Raw genomic sequence first — 9,810 nt, forward strand, 5'->3', positions numbered from 1 at the left:
AATTTTATAATTTACAATGTATTTATAATTTCACAATTTTATAATGGAATCAAATGAGTTCTTGAATATGTCAAATGACACCTGAAGATGTAGACAATCTGTATTCTTCTTTAGGAATTACCCATCAGCTGTGTAACAGATAACCACAAATTTAGTGGCTTAAACCAACAAACACATGTGTTATCTCACAGAATTTTGGGGGTCAGGAGTCAGGGCAAGGTTTAGCTGTTTTCTCTCCTTGAGGATCCCAACGTGATGAAATAAAAGTTTTGGTAATATCGCTTTCTATCTGCAGGCTTTGCTGAAGAAGAGTCTACTTCCAAGCTCACTCAAGTTGGCAGAACTCATTTTCTTGCAGCCCCAATCCACGAGCACTTCATAACGTGGGTGCTTACTTCTTCAGGGCCAGCAGGAGTCTTTCTCACTCAGGAGAGTCCCAGGCACATTTTGAAAGCTTTACCTGATTATTTCAGTCCCATGAAGGTTAGTCTTCTTTTCAATTAACTCAAAATAAGGTCATTTGGGATCTTAATTATCTGCAAAATTACTTCACATTTGCCATATTCTTGAGGCCAGAAGCAAGTCACAGGTCCTGCCCACACTGAAGGACAGGGAATTATACAGGCTGTGAACATCAGGGAGCAGTAGTCACGGGGGGCAAAAGTTTTCCGTTTTGATGCAGTCCAATTTATTAGTTCACTAATTTTATAAATCATGCTTTTGGTATTGTATCTAGGAGATCTGCTTATATCAAGTTTAGAAAACTTTTCTTCTATACTTTCTTGTAAAATTTGTAGTTGTTTTTCTTACACTTAGGTCTATGCTCAATTTTCAGTTAATTTTTTGTGTAGTATGAAGTAAGGATCCAAATTCATTTTTATAAATGTTAATATCGAATTGGTCCAACTTCATTTGTAGGAAAGAAAAGATCATTTCCCTATTAATTGCCTTGACAACTTTTTAGGAATCATGACCATAAATGTAAATGTTAATCTGGTCTCTCAGTTGTTTCATTGATATATATGTCTGTCTTCTGGAGAGAACCACACTATCCTAATTAACGCAGCCTAGTGCTAAACTTTGATATTAGGAGCTATAATACTCCAACTTTGTTATGTTTTTAAAAAATTCTTTTGGCTATTCTAGCTGCTTTGCATTTCCATAGACATTTCAGGAATAGTTTTTCACTTTCTGCTAATAGAGCCTCCTGGGATTTGATAGGGATGTCACTGAATATATTGACCATCTCTTTAACTGAAAAGACTCTCCTCATTCCAGATTTCAGTTCAGTTGGCCCTTCTTCCCTGCACAGCTCTCGGATAAATTTAAAATACAATTTTGGCAGTTTATTCCCTGTAACCTTGTTGTTGTAGGAGGAAATTTTGATATTTGAATCCACTACATTGTACTCCTAAGTGGGAGTGCTCACACCTTAACTCTGAAGTATCCGATACCACAGGGTCAACTGAGTAAGTATGAAGCTTCCAAGCCTGCTCTGTAGCAGACAGGCAAAAGGGAACGTGCTTTACACAGACAGGATGCTCACTCCTCACAAAGCCCACTGGATGAGGATTCCCCTATTATCTGCACTTTACTGATGGCGATACTGAGGCAGAAGGTACTTTTAAAACAGAGTCCAAGATCAGAGATCTATGAGGCTGAGAATTTGGGTTTTTCCATCCTGGCAATCTGGCTCCCAGATACTCTGATAAAAACACTCATAAATGGTATAAAACTGAAAGTGAGTAAAATCCCAGGGGAGAGGTTGATTTTGATATCTGTTAATCTGTCCAAGATCAGAGATCTATGAGGCTGAGAATTTGGGTTTTCCATCCTGGCAGTTTGGCTCCAAGATCCTCTGATAGCAACAATTATAAGTGCTATAAAAACTGAAACTGAGTAAAATCCAAGGATAGAAGTTGATTTTAACATCTATTAATCTTAAAAAATAATAAGTATTCAAAAATGAGTGAAACAGGACACAAACCTCATATGCATATATGGAATAAGTTTGGAAACTGCAATGTAAAACACATATTCTTATGAAGTGTCCAAGAAATATTTACGAAATCCCTGAATATTTAATTAAATATTAATATTTAATATTAAATAGACTCAAAGGAGAAACTTTATCAAATGCCTAAGCATGAGAGAGAATTATGATGGCATGAATAAAGGGTTGAAAAGCCTGCATGGGAGAAAAGGGAGATTTACGTCTAGATGACCTCCTGACACTGATTTTCCATTTTGAAATTATAGAACAATAATCCATCCAGAAGATGTATCTGTGAGTTTGTGTGTATGTGTTTATGTGATGTAAAAAAATGTATTAGTTTTCAGCAACCAGTGTTTAGGGTGTGTTGGCCTTCCTGGGGTTCCCAAGAAAATCCTGAATGTTTTTGATAGGAAAACCTTGAATTCTATTCAGAAATCTGGCATTAAGAAAAATAAATAAATCCATAGTACTGATGATTCTAGTTATGAGAAATCTCTCTCTAAGAATTTAGACATTCACTGTATTTTCTATGTATTGGGTTTTTAAATTTTTCTAACAACTAAGGTTGAGGGACATAAATTATGGAGAGGTTAAAGAAGAAAAAATTTGCAAAACAATATGTCCCTATTGCATGCTAGCAAATGAAAATTCACCTTTCACTTCAACATCAGTTACAAAATAATCTACCCTATGACAAGGAAACACAGTCTATAAATAGGAGTCAATCTGAGCTGTTTGGGGAGTAACAGTGTTTTTCATAAAGATGGCATTGTGCTCCTCCATTAGCATTCCCAGTTACTTTCCTGCTTGACATCGGTCATGGAATGTAAAAGAAACATGAACTTTACTGAGTGTTCTCAAATCAGCTGCACATAGGAGTTAAGGTCAGAATATTAAAAGAGTCATGGCCAGTGATATTAGACTTGTTTTCTTTTTCTACATATGATAACTTTACTACCAATCATTTTTTCCATCCTAAAAATGACAGAATTTATTCTAGGAAATTTTGCCAATGGCTTCATAGCACTGGTGAACTGCATTTACGGAGTCAAGAGATGAAAGTTGTCCTCAGCTGATCAAATTCTCATGGCTCTTTCCATCTCCAGAACTGGTTTGCTGTGGCTCATGTTAATAAATTGGCATGCAACTGTACTTACTCCAGTTTTATATAGTTTAGAAGTAAGAATGATTGTTCGTATTGCCTGGGCAGTGAGCAACCATTTTAGCATGTGGCTTGCTACTAGCCTCAGCATATTTTATTTGCTAAAGATAGCTAATTTCTCAAGCTGTATATTTCTTTACTTAAAGTGGAGAGTTAAAAGTGTACTTCTCGGAATACTGTTGGGGACATCGGTCTTTTTGGTTTCTTATCTTGCAGTGCTATGCATAGATGAGAATACACAGACTAATGAGTATGAAGGAAAGATCTCTTGGAAGACCAAATTGAGGCACACGGTATACCTTTCAGATATGACTCTATTCATGCTAATAAACTTTGTACCCTTTGTTATGTCCTTGACATGTTTTCTGCTGTTAATTATTTCCCTATGGAAACATCTCAGGAAGATGCAGCTCAATGACAAAGGATCCCAAGATCCCAGCACCAAGGTCCATCTAAGAGCCATGCAAACTGTGGTCTCCTTTCTCTTCCTATTGTCCTGTTACTTCCTGACTCTAGTTATCCCAGTTTGGAATTCTAATAGGCTCCAGAATGAATGGCTTCTCATGCTTTGCCAGGCTCTTGGAATGTTGCATCCTTCAAGCCATTCATTTATCCTGATTTGGGGAAACAAGAAGCTAAGACAGGCCTTGAAAAATGTAAGAAAGATGTTAAGATTACCATACCATTAACCAATTTTTTTGAGGTAAGCAACCTAAATTTACAAGATATTAAAAAATTTTTTCAGGATTCGGAAGCAATATGTATTTAACATAGATATTCTATGTTATCTTCCAATTGAAGAATTTATCATCTATATTTATGCATTTTTAAGAACTGACAACTTAACTCAGGAAATTATTGCTATATTCACTGTTATTGGACCAAACATTTGTACCACAGCGTGTGTAGATTTTATTGCTTGAACCTCCAATCTTTTGGATGGTAATGATAATCACTTCTAAATCACAAATTGAGGATGCATGATTGGGAAAGATATTATTCCTCTTGAATTCTTACTTCATGGTTAATAGAGAACAATCAGGACTGTTATTATGAAAAGATGCACACAATAAATTCAAGACTGAGAAACACATTTACAATGAATTTTATATATGTGTGAAATAGTACTGAGGATTATTAGATTTAATACAAGTAGGTGAAAAGATTAGGAAAAAAATCAAGCTATACAATAGGGATGAAGAACAAAGTAAAATGACCATGACTTGCTTTTAATGCTGCAATTTCTTCATATGCAGTTAAGAAAGTCATTTCTTATGGTTTTTGAATTAAGAAGACCTATTTTGAAGTTGAGATCTTAAGTCAAATCATTCAGTTTTCCTCCAAACCACCTTGGGCCTCTGTGTTGTCAATCGTGTTCTCCATCATGCTACCTAAAAATTCTTTTTAAACTTCAGATAAGAACACTTAAATCTTCTTGATCTTAAAAAAATGTTCACAGTAAGAATAATAATAAATTATGGTACAGAATTCCATTACTTTGCTGCATATATTAAAATGGCATCTATAATGTCTATTCAATACTTAGGAATAGCTTCAAGATGTGTTTAATTATAATTTTTTTGGAAATGATGAGTAGAAAGTGTGTTAATATATTATTGATAGCAAGTGCTAATATAAGGAAGAAATTTATAATCTTGTTTAACAATCGAATTGCATCTTTATATTGATACTTACTATTATGAAATTTTAACATTATCTAAACCTAAGGTAAATCATTTCTGCTTTATTTGTTTGTTTTTAGAAATCTCTCTGCCCCAGTAGAATACAAGCAGTTATAATGCAAGAATCTTGTCTAGCTTCTTTTCTGCTCACTCCACAGGACATAAAATAGACATAGAGTAGTTGGTCCAAATGACTAAATAAATGGATGAATAAACCATATTAGGAGTGGAGATCCAATGAAAATGAAACCCCTCACCAAATCTGTATTGGATTTCCTGGTTTTGTTTCTTCACCATTTAAATGCCTCTGAAGAAATCCGCACAACCTCAGTTCCAATTTCTGCATTTGACTGCCTAGACCAAATGCTGTCACCAATAGGATCCACAACATAGAGTGACTCAAACACAAAATACATTTAATATTGCTCTTTGAGCAATACTGCTATGTCTGAGCTGCCTTCTGTATGCAGTCATCCAAGGAATCAGTCTGATCAAAAGTATGCCGGGTTTAACATGTCACTTCCAGATTGCCAGTCACCACTATTCCAGACAGCTGGGAGAATGGCATATGGAGGAGTGTGCATGGGGAGAGCTTTTGGGATGGGCCTGTAAATGGTGCACATAATTTTCACTCCCATGATATTGTTCAGATTTCAGTCACATTGCCACAACCATCTGTAAGGGAGGCTGGGGAATATGGTCTCTGTGTAGCCCAGAAAGAAGAGGAGAACATGGAATTTAGGACATGGAAGTTTAGGGCACTTAGAAATATTTCGGTTGACGTAGCCAATAAGTTATAGTAACACAAAAGAGGTTTCTCTGTTTAGAAGTGTGGTGTAGCTTGTTCAAGTCACTTTGATAATTCGTACATGTCCTTACATCAGTATTGAATATCAGTTCTTTTATCTTCTCTTCATAATTCTAAATAAGCTAAATGTTTCTATCTTCCTAAAAACATAATTGATTATGCACTGTAGTATTTTTACCTTCCTCATGTACGTTCACAGTATATTTTGCTTATAACTTCTCATTTAGCTCCTACAACATTAAGTGCTAATTATTTATAGTTACTATTTTATGACTTGGATGTGTTCTTTGAAGTAGAAATAATTGCATTAGGTTATTTCTAAAAATCATGTTGAATCAACAAAAATACTTGAGAGGAGGAAGCATCTTATTGATGAATAACAAATAATGAAAGAATTATTAAAGGTTAATGTTAATATTAATTAATTATGCAATTAATTTTAAATTATTTTTTCTAGTAATTACTATTCAAAATCTAAAATATTTGCCTTCAAATGTATGGCTCAGGAGAGATAAAGTGTAAATTTGTGGAAAATAAACTCTCACATTTGCATGTTTTCATACCTAACTTTATCCTTCTAGTCATTATCACAAACGAAAATTTGCAGCTGGTGCCAAGGTTAAGTGGACATCATTAGCATTAACTCTGGGAATTGTATAGTAACTGACTGTAAGTAATAAGAAAGGTATTCATGAATCTTCTATCTCTTAACAGAATTGTTGGATTTATCACTGGAATTACAATATAATGAGAATGAACTATTTTTTCATGAAGATCTCTGAAACTTTATCACATGGTAGAATTCTGGCTGCACTTTCTTGCGTTATGATGACAACATTCATAAAAAGCATCATAAATGGATGTCAGTTTGCAATTGTTTAACTATATAGCTGCCAGTGAGGCACAATATTTGAAAGATTTTCAAAGAAATGTCAATTGGAATGCAGGTCTCCTTTTTTGTTGTAGCAACAGGAGAACTCATTTTAGAAATGCAGGGAAATGGGTTCATTGGACTGGTAAACTCATCAAATGCATCAACAATGGGAAGATCCTATCAGCTGATTTCAACCTTACCAGCATGCTATGACCAGAATCATTCAACTGTGGGTAACAGCATTTGGTTTATTTAACGTGAGGGCTCTTTCCACATCTGTATGCCACCAGTAAATCAGCAAAAGCAGTTACTATCCTTTGGGCACTAACCGATCACTTAACTACCTGGTTTGCCACCTGCCTAAGCATTTTCTGCTTCCTTAAGATAACCAGTTTCCCCCACTTCTTGTTCATCTGGCTGAAGTGAAGAGTGAACAGAATGTTTCTTCTGCTTTTTCTGGGGTCTTCCTTCTTGATGTCTGTTAACCTCTGAATGGAAGATGCTCTTAATGAGTTGTTGATGAGTCCCTATTGCATATATGAAAGGAACATGACTTCACTTTTATTTAGATGTAAATAAATTTTCTATATCAAAAGACTTCTTCTTAGCTTGACCTATGTCCTTTCTTCTGTCACTGACCTCCTTGCTGCTTTGCTGGTGAGACACACCAAGAATTTTCAGCTCAATCAGATGGACCGCAGGGACTCCAGCACAGCAGCCCATAAAAGGGCCATGAAAATGTTGACGACCTTCTTTCTCCTCTTCAGCGTTTGCTTTATTTTCGCTCTAATAACAAGTGGGATCTTCCTTAAGGTACAGAGGTATCAGGTTATGGTGTTTATCATGGTGATTTCACCCTGCTTTCCCTCAGGCCACTCATTCATTATAATTTTTGGAAACAGTGAGCTCAGACAGATCACTTGAGACTACTGTAGCATTTTAAATTCTAAGAAAAGAAAACTTTTATCTTCAGAGGCAGAATTTTAAAGAACTTCCTATATTCTATGGGAAAAACCCTAACATAAGACCTTGTAGGTTTATTCTCAATTTCAGTGTGTCTTTCATCAGGACCTTTTAGGTGTTGTTAAATCACAAGAAATTCCCTTACTACATGTGTTACAAAGTCATATTTTCTCTAAGTGATCTGGCATAGTGTTGGATTAAAGGAAATATCTGTGCTATAATAACACTTTCTGGTAACAAATGAGTATTTGAGACTGCGTAAAAAGATTATCAAACTATATAATAAATTATTAATAAATATTTATGTAATTGTTAATGCAATATGGGTAAATGTATGTGAAATCACAGTTATACAAAGGAAAAAGAGTAACTTAATTTGTCAAACTAAAGATAAATTTGCATTTAGAATAGGAAAAGGATTATAAGATGTTAAGTGTACTAATGTTTTATGTAAATATAAAGGTATAAAAATTAGTCTGATATTATGAATTTTGAAAAGAGTATGAAGCAATAGCAATTTTTATATACTACTGCTAGAATTAAAAATTGGTACAACTACTTTGGCCAACAATATGGTGTATTTGATTAAGTTGAACATATGTATCCTTAGACCAGTAATTGTACTCCTACTTTTATACCTTAGACAATCCTTGGTGCATATGCACCAGGATACATATCCCGTAATGTGCATATCACTATTGTTCGTAACTGGAAGTGAGATGCCACCCAAAGCTCTATCCTTGATAAAAGGGACATAATAGGATAGTGACATAAGAGAAAACTATACAGCAATGAAAAAAAAAACAAATTAGAGCTCCACGTTTACAGTAGAATCTGTATAACAAAGAAAACCAACAAATTAAAGCTACATAGATAATGCCCATGGAAAATCGAAAGGAAGTATCAATATATTAAAAAAATGTTCAGTATAATCCCAGTTATACAAAGTTAAAAAATAGGTGAACTGCATAGTTTTTAAAATTTATTATATTTGTGACAAAATTCTAAAGTGAAACAAATTAATTATTATCATAATAATTGGCTCGTAGGGAGGGAGGAAAGGGAAGCGAAATGGCATCAATAGAAAGGTGTATATGGGGAATGTCTGGATAGCTGGGAAAATTCTGTGTATTGCCTAAAATGTAACATGGGTATTAATGTTATAATTTTTTCTCTTACTTTGCATTTATGTTTTATTATGTCCTATTTGTATGTTATCTTTCAAAATAATGAGAATGTTTAGAAAGCAGAGAAAAGAAAGTAAATTAGAGAATGAAAAATTAAGCTAGAGCCACATATTCTCATAGATACCATTGTAATTAGATGTGTGGTTGAATAAAGAAGAATATAGGGTTATGGTAGTTTAAGATCCAAGTTAAAATTGAAAAAATATTTTTATTTAAGTGACAAAGAGGAAGTTGTAAGCAGGAACTATAAATCCATATTTTTAGTACTAATCTTTTTTTTTTGTGAAGAAGATTGGCCCTGAGCTAATATCTATTGCCAATCTTCCTCTTTTTGCCTGAGGATGATTGTTGCGGAACTAACACCTGCTCCAGTCTTCCTCTATTTTATGTGAGATGCTGCCACAGCATGGCTTGATGAACAGTGCTAGGTCCATGCCTGATATCCAAACCTGGGAACCCTGGGAAGTCGAAGAAGAGTGCGAAAACTTAACCACTATGCAACCATGTTGGCTCCCTCTTAGTACTAATCTTAATTTGAAACCTCAAATTTTAAATATCTAGATTACTCTACACACTTGTTTTCTCATTTCCAATTTAATTATTTTCAATACGTATTTTAAAGTGGCACAAATTAGTGAATTTCCAATGAATTAAAGCATAAATACCAAATACATAGGACAGTTATCCCTGTTTATCATTAAATTAAATAACTACACTCTTCTTGCTACCATCCAAAGTTCATAATCTTAATCACACACTAAGAATTGACGTGTGTGTGTGTGTGACTATGGATGTGTGTTGAGGCATATATTTTGTTACTGTAAATTTTTTAGTTCTTTGCTAGAGAAAAAAGACATAGACATCAAAAGGTAAATTTGTTAAAGATAATGCCTATTCAGTCTGATGTTTGAATATGTTTATGTGTATGTAATGCTACTTTGACTGCTGTAATAAAATTACCTGGATTTAATCACAGTAGCTAGGAATGCAAATAAACAAGTGGGAGGATTTTGCTTACTAATGATGCTCTTAAAATATGAAACAAAGATTATAAACTGTATTATTTTATGGAGGATTTATGTACATACCCATATGAAAAGGCAATAAAAACAAAGTATCGTGTGTTTGAGGTAACTTT

The 9,810-nt window shown here is 34.2% G+C and overlaps 1 pseudogene; it reads left to right on the forward strand.

The window, feature by feature from the left end:
- Positions 1-2,938: 2,938 nt before the first annotated feature.
- Positions 2,939-3,847, forward strand: LOC124241694 (putative taste receptor type 2 member 33; annotated as a pseudogene).
- Positions 3,848-9,810: the final 5,963 nt, after the last annotated feature.

Source organism: Equus quagga, chromosome 1 (genome assembly GCF_021613505.1).
Source record: "Equus quagga isolate Etosha38 chromosome 1, UCLA_HA_Equagga_1.0, whole genome shotgun sequence".
NCBI lineage: Eukaryota > Metazoa > Chordata > Mammalia > Perissodactyla > Equidae > Equus > Equus quagga.